Here is a 12,025-nt window from a genome sequence, read left to right as displayed (position 1 = left end):
CTAAAAACCTAGTCACAAAATGAACATGTACAATATTGACCCTCCTTAGTGTCTTTTCAATGAACATTCTAGTCACTATGCTGGGCAACTCCTATACAGCCTCACTCTGTATTCTGTACCTGTTGAGCTTCTCTTGTGCTTATGTGTGACCTCTATGCCAATTTCAGAGACACATAATGGAATTACAGTAAGGATGGTGTGTAAATTGTTGCTGGAGTGATGTGCAATTTCAAGATTCACTACAGTGATTCATTTGTACGTGCTATCACACCCTATCACCTTCCCTGTGATTAGCAGGAAGATGACAAAGAATTCCAACACTGAATTGGGGAAGCGGCGAAATCTGATATGCCAGAAGGTTTGCCAAAAATGTTCCTCAGCACGTTTTAACAGAGCTGAGAAGATGAGCTAGAGAATACATGATGCATAGTGCTTGCATTAATAGCATGTGGTTGCCCCAGGGACTGCTTTTTAGACTCGATTGAACATGTTGCTGAAAAAGACACAGGTTTTGTCCCGAAGTAATTAATATTAATACTGAGAGGGCCATATCATAGCAACACTGCAGGAATCGGGAGACAGCGAAGGTTTGCAATCCTGCTTGCACTAGGCCAAGCACAGTGAATGTACAGAATAAACATGGGCCAAACATTTTCTATATGGTTCAGGTTGAACTGTTGTAGTCTTTTGATGCCCAGACTGTGGAGAGTACCTTTAGCACCTGAAGAAAGGTTTCACAGAAAAGTATGTTAGGATGTACAATCTCTGGCTAAAACAAGGAATGATTCTGAATGACCATCTTGGTCCTATGAAATGATCTGAATGTGTTTGTTTAGTGACTATTTATAGAGCACTCATGTAGTGTATCTACATCAGTAAGAAAATCATCTTTCCACATCACCAGTTAAATCTCACTAGATGATACAGGTTCAGTTGGCTTGCGAGTCAGAACTGTCAAAACAATGTTCAAACCCTAACTGCACAGACCTAATTGCACAGAGTACGTGATCAAAGTGATGCTTAGCAGTGAGATGTCGAAGGAGACGTTCCGCGTTTAATTTCAGTAGGTTGTAGTAGTCTACAAATCGGACCTAGAAGTCTCTGAACTATAGGTTTGGAGCCCCTTCACCTCCTCTTGTTCTCTAACAAAATCCAGATTGTGCCAGCAATTCACAAAGTTTCGAGCTTAGTTTGAGATATCTTGGCTGCAGGGTTGGTGGAGTGCTTTCTTCCAACTCACTGCCCTTAAAATGGATCTGGTTCTAGAACTGTCAGCACCAAAGTCAGCACCAAAGATGGCACTACAAACTCATGTTTCTCCTCTCTTCACCACTGAGCCATGGGTTATCCAACTACACCAGAGCCTGAGCCCTCCCAGCCAGCTAAATGCCAGATAGGCGAGGAAGAGACTTGAAGGGATGACAGGCAGCCGTATAGGTAAGGTGTATGTATCGGCCACCTTTACTCCCTAAAAGTTGGAAAATACTCCCAAAAATTAAACAAATAGGGAGTAAAAATACTCCCAACAAAAAATAGGAATCTAACACAAAAGAGCTTGCCATCCTGCTGTGAAATATTTAATACACAAGTTGTCTGGTTTATAGTTAAAACATGTTTTACTTGCTTAAAAATATACTCCCATTGGGATTTGGCTTTTTGTTCCCTAAAAAAACATTTTACTCCCAACTTTAAAAAGTAGGGAGTAAAATACTCTCATTTTGAAATCTTATCTTGAGTACTGACCTAGCAGATATCAAAGTACAGAGCTTCAGCTCAGAAGAACGACGGCTAACTCACATCAAAGGTAGATACAGTGGAGGAGAGGATGACTGCTTCAGAGGTAAGACTAATATTGATGGCAGGGCTAATCGGGGACTCTCAACCACAAAATGTAATGCTCACACTGGAGTTGTCTTAAGAAGTAAACTTCTCCCGGTGAAACAGCCTCTGCATTGCTGGATTTCCGGAAAATGCTGAACAATGTAACGCTAGTCACTTCATACAAAAGAGCCTCACTAGATTTGTATCTCAGGCAGGTCTTAGCAATTGAAGGCGGTGACAGCTTGCTGGCTCCCAAGCCACAATTGGGACAAAGAGCTCACCATTTCTTTGCAGAATTCCTGATGTCTCCCTTAACGTAGAACATTATAAGGAAGGCAAGAGAAATGGGAGCTCTCTCCTGGGGGAGATATTGAACTATGATTTTCTCGTACCCTGGTATGGATGTAGTGTGAAGTATAGGTGACCTGGAAGGAGACTGCGCCTGATTCTTGCACACGAGACTTATTTTTTTATTTTATATTTTTTGTTTTTTATTTTTCAGAAAAAATTGCCCTTAACGTTGATGACACGTGTTTCGGTCCTCCAAGGACCTTTCTCAAATCAGGGCTATTGATTAGTCTTATGGCCCCCTTGAGACTTGTAGCAATTCTGCGATTGTACGCGCTTAATCTGAACAGCAGGGATTTATCCCAATGATATATGGAAGCTTATCTTTCACATCTTGTGACAGGGGCCTCTTACATGACCATAAGACTAATCAATAGCCCTGATTTGAGAAAGGTCCTTGGAGGACCGAAACACGTGTCATCAACGTTAAGGGCAATTTTTTCTGAAAAATAAAAAACAAAAAATATAAAATAAAAAAATAAGTCTCGTGTGCAAGAATCAGGCGCAGTCTCCTTCCAGGTCACCTATACTTCACACTATTCAGCAAGGGGTCTTGTACTTGGCTAAACCCCCGACTTGGTGAGACGCGACTTTAAGGACTTATTGGACTACTTACATTTATGACATTCAGTTTCTTACCACTATCGGATGTCGCCAGTTTAGACCAAACCTTCCAAGCCAAGGGTTTTTTATGAATACTGGTATGGATGTAGTTGAAGGGAAAAGACTGTATACCAAGGCGAAGAAGAAAGCAAGAAGGAAAACTGTAAACTACTATGCTATACCCATTTTCTATATGGGTGGTATTAAATGGACAAACCCACTCCTTCACGGAGCACGAAAGGGCAGAGGCCTTCCCGACTGACCTAGGTCCTGAGCTCATGGACGAGGCTGTCCTGCTGCCAAGAGCATCCTATGGCCTAAGAAGGAAAAAGATCTTGAAAATTGACATTAAAGGTGTTGGCGCTCACTGCTTTGTTCGTTGCAAGCTCGAGCCATGACTGGGCCACATGCCTGATCCATCCGTGAGCCATGCTCGGGGAAAGTAGCCGCAACCACACCAGTAAGGCTCAGCATGTCCCTACGCTGCCATCTAGATATCATTGTGACCCAGCAGAACGACTGCAACACGCCGCCACACAGGTCAGACTTTAGGCCTCGGACCAAACTGTAGGAACTAATTTTATGAACATCAGGCAGATTTGTCATGTTCTCATAAAGTGCTGCACCCCACAAACAGGGTGAACAATACGATTCATTCCCTCGATTTCATGTGAAGTTTTCATGACCGAGAAATGGAATGGACTGTGGGTGTTGGGACTAGCAAGGGCTAGAGAAAGCTTTGTTTAAGGCTTATATATATAATATAAATATATATATATATATATATATATATATATATATATATATATAAAAGAAACTCATCTCTATTAAAAAATAAAATGCATTGTGTGTTAGGGTTTTTTCATCTATATATTGTAAATCCTGCAAAGCATGTTTAAGCAAATGTTCAAGACAAACAGTTTTCCCTTTGTGCAGCCATGTTACATTATCATCCAAAAACTGTATTTTAATATGACAGGAAAGTAACAATTTAATGCAATGTGCGCTGTGTGGTGTACATGTTTTTGAATTTAATTTGTTGATAAAGCCCTTTATTACCAACATTTAATTAAGTAGATGTGTACTATAGCATTGCTTTCTATTTGCATGTCATGTGAAAATGGTCAAATTCAGTTGAAATCTAGTCTGTGCTTATTCAACCCATTTCCCAAGATAAAAGGTTCACAGGTCAGTTCTCTGGCATCATAAAGTCCACCATTAATTAGTAATTAATCCATCATTTTATCCGAACAGATACAGCTGGGATATATTTGGAGCACGTGGTGATTCTTAAAAATGAGGCCTTTACATTTTAGAAAATCCCCAGTTTTGTGGTGTCTTACTCTGTGAGGGGAGCTGGATCGTAAGTACATGGGTCTGTTTCTTAGTGAATCAATGCATCAAAAGACCACATTTCTGTACAGCCCTCCAACTATTCACCTGAGGCACGCCAATAAACTACATCTGTTGTGTGTCTGCTCCATGGCCTGGGATCTCCAAGGCATACATTGGCATTTAAAGTAAATAATGCATTCCTAAAGAAACATTCACAAAAACATACAGCGCTCGGACAGGAACTCATACTAAAAAGTGCACACTCGGATAACCACTAAATCAACAACAAAATCCACAATACATTTTCATAGTTAATAATTCCCATGGAAACCTACAATACACACCCATTGAAATACAAAGTAAAACATTTTATTGATTTAACCGGCACCAAAATGAAATTACATTATCTGTCATAGCTTCTGAATGATTTGCTTGGCTTAAAAACAAAAATCGATTGTATTCAGCCATTGCATACCTCCCTGGTCGTACAATGGCAAAGAACATCCGAGCTCCAATGGGTAGTTACATAGGACACTCCTCAGTTGTTATGTCTTCAACCCTTGCCCTTCCTGCAGTCCTCCTTCTCCTCCCCCTCTCTCCTGCTCCCATTCTTTAGCACTTGCACATTCCGAATGTTTCAAGACCTTTTAAGAACGTTTTTTTTCCCGTTTTCCCCCTGTCTTGATGCACCTTGAATCACATCTTTTCTGTATAGTGCACATTACAGATAAATAAATAAATAAAGCAGTTACCATCATATAATAACTTTCTCATATAACTTTCTCATATTACCAGTTATTGGAACATGAAGGAGGTCTTCAAATGTAGAATGTTGTTGCGGTTTCGAATATGCAGGCATCAATAATGGTACCGATCCATAACAAAAAATTACAGAAGAGAACTTGCCCTCGTCATATGGCACAGTACATTGAACCAATCAAAATGAAGGGGGGGGGGGATTGTAGGTGTCTGTATCTGGGCAGAACCTATCCAAGGTCCCGTCCAATTAGAAAATGTATCAAATGTTGCTTAATGGATGAAGTTTATCAATTATTTAAAGCCAGATACACAGGGAATACTGAGGGTTCCTGGGAAATATGCAGCTTGTCAGACAGGAGAAGTACTATGTTGGCCACCAACCTTTGATGTAGCATATGCAAATGCCTCTGAAGAAGTCCTTTTCTAGGTAAGTATGATGAAAAAGGCTTGCCGAAGATGGAACCAGATTGTCGTAGAGGGATTTTGGAACTGGGGACCAACTGGGGGTAGAGCTTGCTTGGTGGAGCTGCCTGGAGCTGTTTGTTTCCTACCTATCTTGTGCCTTTAAAAGACAAACCCAAAGTGAGTACAATAAACCTAAGTACATTCAGAATTAAACACCTGATAGCAATTGAAAGCCTTTTAGGGGAACCCTTTACAAGTTATGCCACTGAATGGGGTCTGGGCTCCTTGGGACGTTTTGAGTTTAAAATAAATATGCACCAGACGTCATGATGGCGCAGCGCACATAATATATTCTGACAGACAAATAAATGAATTCCTCGGTTTTCACTGGGACAAATATTCTGGGATTTGTGACATTGTGTACAACGTGTTTCAGCAATTGTTAGAGTTCTTGACCTGGGAACACAATAGTAACATTAAAAGAGAAATCCTGAGTAGGGTTGTATCCCTTAAAGTGGAATAGGAAGGAGGCTAGTTTGTCCACCTTATGCCCAAGAAAATAACATCAATTTAAATAACCGAAGTAGTTTTTCTAAATAAGATTGCATAGAAACAAAAGGACTCTGCCTTAAACTGACTCCTAATGCCAAGTAAAATGAAGTGCTAATTGGTTTGCTACCCTCCTATTTCCATTCATGTTTGTGCAACTCTTTAAATGGATCAAGATTTTGTGTTGTCCAAATTAAAAGCTTTTATCCTAAACCTAAGCCTTTAGACCAAATAGCCCAACTACCCTACACTACATTTTATATACATGCCAAACTAGAAACCAACATGTACTCTACATTTTGTGTTTATTTTTCCTGAGAATAAGAAAGTTGTATGTGAATTCAATGTTTTTCTCTAAATGGGAAGGGTCAGGAATGACTCGGGCACAGTGGATTCATGTTTTTGGCTTTAGACTTTTATTTTAAAAAGTGGGTTGGAAAAACGCTTCTCTGTCCCTGCTGTAAGAGGTATTTTCCCTACCAAAACAAAACAAATGGGTTGGCCCTTTGTCAGAATGTCCAAAAAAATAGCTCCTGTGTCCAAAGTACTAATCCGACCCCCACATTCTAAAATCAACTGTAAAATGAAAGGGAAATGTCTTTGGCCTTGAAAAGTGTATACATGTTCAAACCAAGAAATGTTACCTTCCAACACAAAGTTTTAAAATATGTATGCTTCACAACTGCAGAGAGTAATTCCCTTCCCCTGGATTTCTCTTCACTTAATAGCAGTTCTCAGAGTTCCTTTTATAGCAGTGGAATGTATATACAAAGTACTTCCTGCTGTACTCTCCTGCCAGGCTCCCTCCTACTTCAGAAAATGTTTTATTCACACTCCTTAGTTATCTTTTGATATCTTTGTCAGGATCCTCTCATAGCATATTGTCCAATTTGACTTGCCTGGAAAGTCCTCTTGCCAGGGCTTGCCTTTTACACAAACACCTCTTATATGAGTATATGAAAGGAAGCGCAAATCCCTGGCAGGAGAGTGTACCAGGCATCTGATCCCAAGCTCCATATCCCAGAAACTACTGTCTCACGCGCCGGCTTGTGGGATCAGACCCATTTATATATTTTGCTACTAAATAACACATGGACCAATCCGTTTTTAGCTTTTTCGGCCCTGATTTAACAAAGGCTCAGCGAGCCGATACACGTGTAATCAAGAAAAGGGCACATCTATTTACACTAGTTTGTTGTTTTGGAGACTCAGTATTAAAAACACAATCAACACCTAATGGCGCATAGTCCTGGAGTTTTCTACACAATTAAAAGCACATCACCTATGTGGCTTAATAAATCATTCTGCCGACTGTAGATGCACAGGAGGAGCGACAAGCAAACGGCTCTATGGCTACAATGTACTTGATATCTGAAGTATTAGGAACCCAGTGGTCAGGGAATACTCCTTTTACTTTTCGGTTCATGATTCCCACTTTAGGCTTGGTTACTTTATGATTTCAGATTGGCTTGTCATCAGGAGATAACCAGTGAAGCTGGAGGAGACTGGGATATCGGACCATATAAATGTCATGCAAAAAATTGACTGCTCGATCAAACTAGCTGGCCAAGGAGCTAGATGGTGAAGCCTGGAATTCTGCAGGAAGGGGGTTTCGCAGAGAGTTTGCGGGAAACAATTGAAAACTACTTGAGGTCAACGCAGGCCTGGCAGTAAAACACGCTGTGTGGGATGGCTTTAGGGTGAACCGATAAGCTATTCAGAAAGAGGTCAGGCGCACCTCTGCAAGAAAACAGTATGATAACCTGTTCTGTGGGAATGTACCCACTCAGAGTCCGCAGCTACATGTCTTGGCTTACTGTACCTTTCATAAAGGAGGAATATCCATTTGCATATCAGTCTTTGTGCCGCCCACTTGAGCAGCTAGGCAATCTTCCTTTCAACGAGAGTACCAACAGCAACCCCAGACAAGTATTTTGACCTAGTCGGGCCTCATCATTGAGGTGGAGCTGTGCCTCTCTGACCACAGTGAGCAAGGGGTCCATGTCTGGATAACCCTAGGTAATTTAGGGTGACCAACCCCAAGTCCCTTTTACATTCAAAAAGAGGTCAGGGCGTCTCTCTGCACATTCCCACAGAAAAGGTTATTATGCTGTGTTCTTTCTTGCAGAGGGGCACCCTGGCCTCTTTTTGTATGATAAGCTATTCATGTTCTGTCAATAGAAAAGGGAAGATACTATCGCAGAAACTCTGCAAGACACAAAAAAAAGCTTTTTCTGGAAGATTAGACCAATTTAGGGCTGGGAGACTGAAGGTCACTGGATATTCTAGTGGACTCTATAGCTAAAAAAGGAGTGTTCTATTGCAGACAATCTTATTGGAAGCATGTGGAAGCAACTGGCCAGGAAACTGATGGGTATATTGGAACGCAGGACGATCTCGAGCATGGTGGGTGACATTACTACTCTGATAATGACTGGTAAGGGCATCTTTGATTGTAGTTCAATTCTATTTTAAGGCTCTGTACTCTGAACTCATCCCATCACACCAGAATTGGGCTTTGAGAAATTTGAAGAGTGTTCCTAATCTGTGACCTGAAAAAGAAAGTGGCATAAATGTAAAATAGCGTGATGAAACCATGGAGCAGGACATTGCAAAATGGGGTTGGGGCTGCACAAGGGCTTTGGGGTGAAATTATCACTATCAAGATGGTCCTTCTCCTGAAAGCTTTATATTTGATCTATTCCCTCTGTGTGGAGTTTAGTAAACACATGCTAAAAAGCCTTTCTCAGGGTGCAGAAGTAACTCTTAAGGTCCCAGGTACAGACTTGTTCATAGTGTTAAGGAATGGATGCAGGTATCCCGAGCTTGCAAAATATAATAAAGGTTTGATAAGCAAGAAATGTTCATACAGGCTAGATTGGACCACCACAGTGATGCCTCCCTGGGTAAAGCTAGTGGCCCACTCAGTCCTGCCATTCACACTTGACAGCTTGTGCTCTCTAGGTAAGCTTCCAGGTACTCGGAGGTCTTTACCAGCGGTGATAGCCACACAGCTCTTTGAAAACACTTTTTATTGAATTGTATAACTTATGCAAAACATTCCCTCAACAAACCCCCCCCTTTCCCCCTCCATCCCCCTTTTTTTATAAGAACATCTTTTTATTGGTTTAACAACAACAAACTTGTATTCCCACCAGATGTGTTGCGCCGTGCCCTCCTGCGCCCATCTCCTCCAACAACTCCCCGAGGTGCTAAGGTAGATCTCCCGGAGACCGGCTGTGTATAATGCCACCTGAACAGTACCTTTATACCACATTTCCTGTAATTGGGATGCTTTAACCAGTCTGGGGATGTCCCTCCACAGCCTCGCCCACTCTTCTCGCGCCATTTCCCTTCCTAGGATTTGACTCCACCTCTGCATGTACTGCCATTGGCCCCTATCGGATGCCTCGTCCAGAATTTTATATAGGTTAGTTATTAACCCCTTGGACCCATCGTTTGACAGGAGGAATCTTTCAAAGCGCGTCTTCTCTCTCGTTGCTGCTTGTTTATTCACCGGGTTCAAGACCCAATTATGTAATTGCGCGTATCTGAGCCTTTCCCCCTCCTTTATCCCATATTCCCTCTTACACTCCTCAAATGAGAGAACCCCCCCCCCCTGAAACAGATCCCCCAGCCATTTACAGCCTCCCTCCTGCCATCGCCTGAAAGCTCCTACTTCCAGCCCAGGGGTGAAATCCCTGTTGCCAAATAAGGGTGTGAAGGGGGATGGGAAGGTCGTAATCCCTTTAGTGCCCACCAGTTTATCCCAGTTCTCCGCCATCAATTTCGTTATAGTGCTCTCATATAGATGCTTGGGTCTATGTTGTTTTGGGAGCCACAGCACCTCTGCCAGACTGCGATGTACCACTGCTCTATCCATTTTCACCCACTGTTTATCTTGTGTAGCTTCCCCTTCCCGAAGCCAATCTCTAATGACCCGTAGCTGTGTAGCCTCATAGTACTGTTGGAAATTCGGAAGTGCTAGTCCCCCCTCCCGTCTAGGTGCCATCAGCAGTTGTTTACTAGCCCTCACCTTCTTCCCTTCCCACAGAAACTCTCTGGTCAAGGTTCCCAATTCCTTAAAGAAGCTCGCAGGGACTGCTTGGGGTATTGCCTGGAAAAGATACAGTAGATGCGGCAAGGGTGACCATTTTGACCGCCGCCATCCTGCCCAGCCATGAAACACGAAGGCCCCTCCACCTTCGGTAGTCGGACTTAATGTCTTTTAACAATGGAGGGTAATTAGCTGGGTACCAGCCTGCCAGGGTTGGTGTAATTTTCACTCCGAGATACCTAATGCCGCCCGGACTCCATATGAATGGAGTAGCTATCACGGAGTCCCCCCCCCCTTCTCACCTGAGACCGATCCTTGCTGGACTCTGTAGACGGTGTCTTCTTGCGGACAGACCTGGACTTGAAATAGGCTGAGTGAGTCTCTTCCGACTCCAGCGTGCGTTTGAGATTCCGGGATGCAGCAATCCGGGGATCCGGGAAACGAAGAAGATGTGCTAATGGCGCACAAGTCCAGGAAGCAAGAGGAAAAGGGAAAGGGGCAAGGAATGGAAGTAGAAAAGCTAGGAACCAGGAAAGCAATTCTGCGAACTACGGAGCACACGTCTGATCGCTACTTGGCAATAGCATTGAGACGCACGGAGCCGCGGGCGTGCGGTCTATTAGTAGAATATGTTACGTCCAATGTATAGACCGCTGAAGGCGTGTCACGCTGGACGGCCATGTTGGGAGTGTCCGGGAATGCAAGGCCCGTTGCGACAAGGACCAGGAAAACCAAAAGGGGCGTGTCCTGTGGGTCATGACAGCATGCCTCCTCTAAAAACCTGTTCCTCCAGGTTTGCCTGGGTGTATGAGGTGGTATCTTCTGAGCAGTAGAGGGGTATTCAGATTAGAAAGTGGTTCCCAAGTTCTTTCACTGGGGGGATATCCTTTCCATTCAACCAGATATTGAAACCGACCCCATTTATACCTGGAGTCGCATATCCGGGGCACTTCATATTCCAGTTGATTGTCCACCACCACAGGAGTGGGTCTGCAGGATTTCCGTGAGGATTGAATGTAAGGTTTTAATAAGGAGGTGTGAAAAACTGGGTGAATCTTTTTCCAGGATTCTGGTAACTTGAGCCGGTATGAGACTGGGTTTATAATTTCCTTGATGGAAAACAGACCATAATACCAGGGGGGCAATTTGTTTGGCCGTAGATGTCGGGGTAGTAATTTCGAGGACAACCAGACTTGATCTCCAACTGAATAAGAAGGCCAGGGTCTTCTTTTGGAATCCGCATATCTCTTGGTCTGTGTTCTGGCCTTCTCTAAGTGCTCTTTGGTCTCCTTATGTATGTTGATGAGTGTTTCAATCCAGGAGTCGACAGTAGGTACCGGTGTGGGTTGTGGAAGAACAGAGGGCAGAACTGATGGATGGAATCCTTGGCTGCAATAAAAGGGACTGGTCTTAACTGCTGAATGATCGGAATTGTTATATGCGAATTCAGCCACGGGTATCAGGAGCGACCAGTCATCCTGAACCTTAGTAGCAAAACATCGAAGATATTGTTCCAGAGTCTGATTAGCAGGTTCTGTGGCCCCGTTGGTTTGAGGGTGATAACCTGATGAAAGAGCGCGTTGGATTCCTAATATTTGACAGAGGTGTTACCAGAATTGTGAGATGTATTTAGGTCCTCGATTGGAAATTATCTTGGAAGGAAGTCCATGAAGACGGAATATGTGCTCCAGGAAGATTCCAGCCAGTTCAGATGAGGATGGTAGCTTATTGAGGGGTGTGAAATGAGCCATATGAGTGAACGAGTCAATGGTAACCATGATGATGGTATACCCTCTGGAAGGCGGTAATTCCACAATGAAGTCTGTAGTGATAATTTCCCATGTCCTTGTTGGTAGTGCGGGTTGTAGCAGAAGACCCACCGGCCTCTTGTTGTCATGTTTATTCTGACTACAGATTGCACAGGCTCAGCCGTATAGTTGTTTGTCAGTCTTCATTTTAGGCCACCAAAATTGTCTTTGTATGAGGTGGAGGGTGTTGGTGATGCCACGATGTCCGGAGTGAAGGGTATCATGACAGAGGTTTATTATTCTTTGTTGTAATTTTTGTGTAGGAATGAGCAGAGCGTTGTCTTTGAACAAATATCCTTCCTTGACTCTCAGGTTCCATTGATTCTTTCTTGAAATATTC

The 12,025-nt window shown here is 43.0% G+C and overlaps 1 protein-coding gene across 1 annotated transcript in view; it reads left to right on the top strand.

The window, feature by feature from the left end:
• The window catches only part of NSL1 (NSL1 component of MIS12 kinetochore complex), a 260,539-nt gene that overhangs the window by 117,277 nt on the left and 131,237 nt on the right, over positions 1-12,025 (top strand). The gene's annotated exons all lie outside the window — the stretch shown is intronic.

The sequence above is a fragment of the Ambystoma mexicanum genome, chromosome 4q, assembly GCF_040938575.1.
Source record: "Ambystoma mexicanum isolate Mex_15411 chromosome 4q, UKY_AmexF1_1, whole genome shotgun sequence".
Taxonomy (NCBI): Eukaryota; Metazoa; Chordata; class Amphibia; order Caudata; family Ambystomatidae; genus Ambystoma; species Ambystoma mexicanum.
Note: the sequence above shows the minus strand (reverse complement) of the source record. Positions and strands in the feature narration are given on the sequence as shown.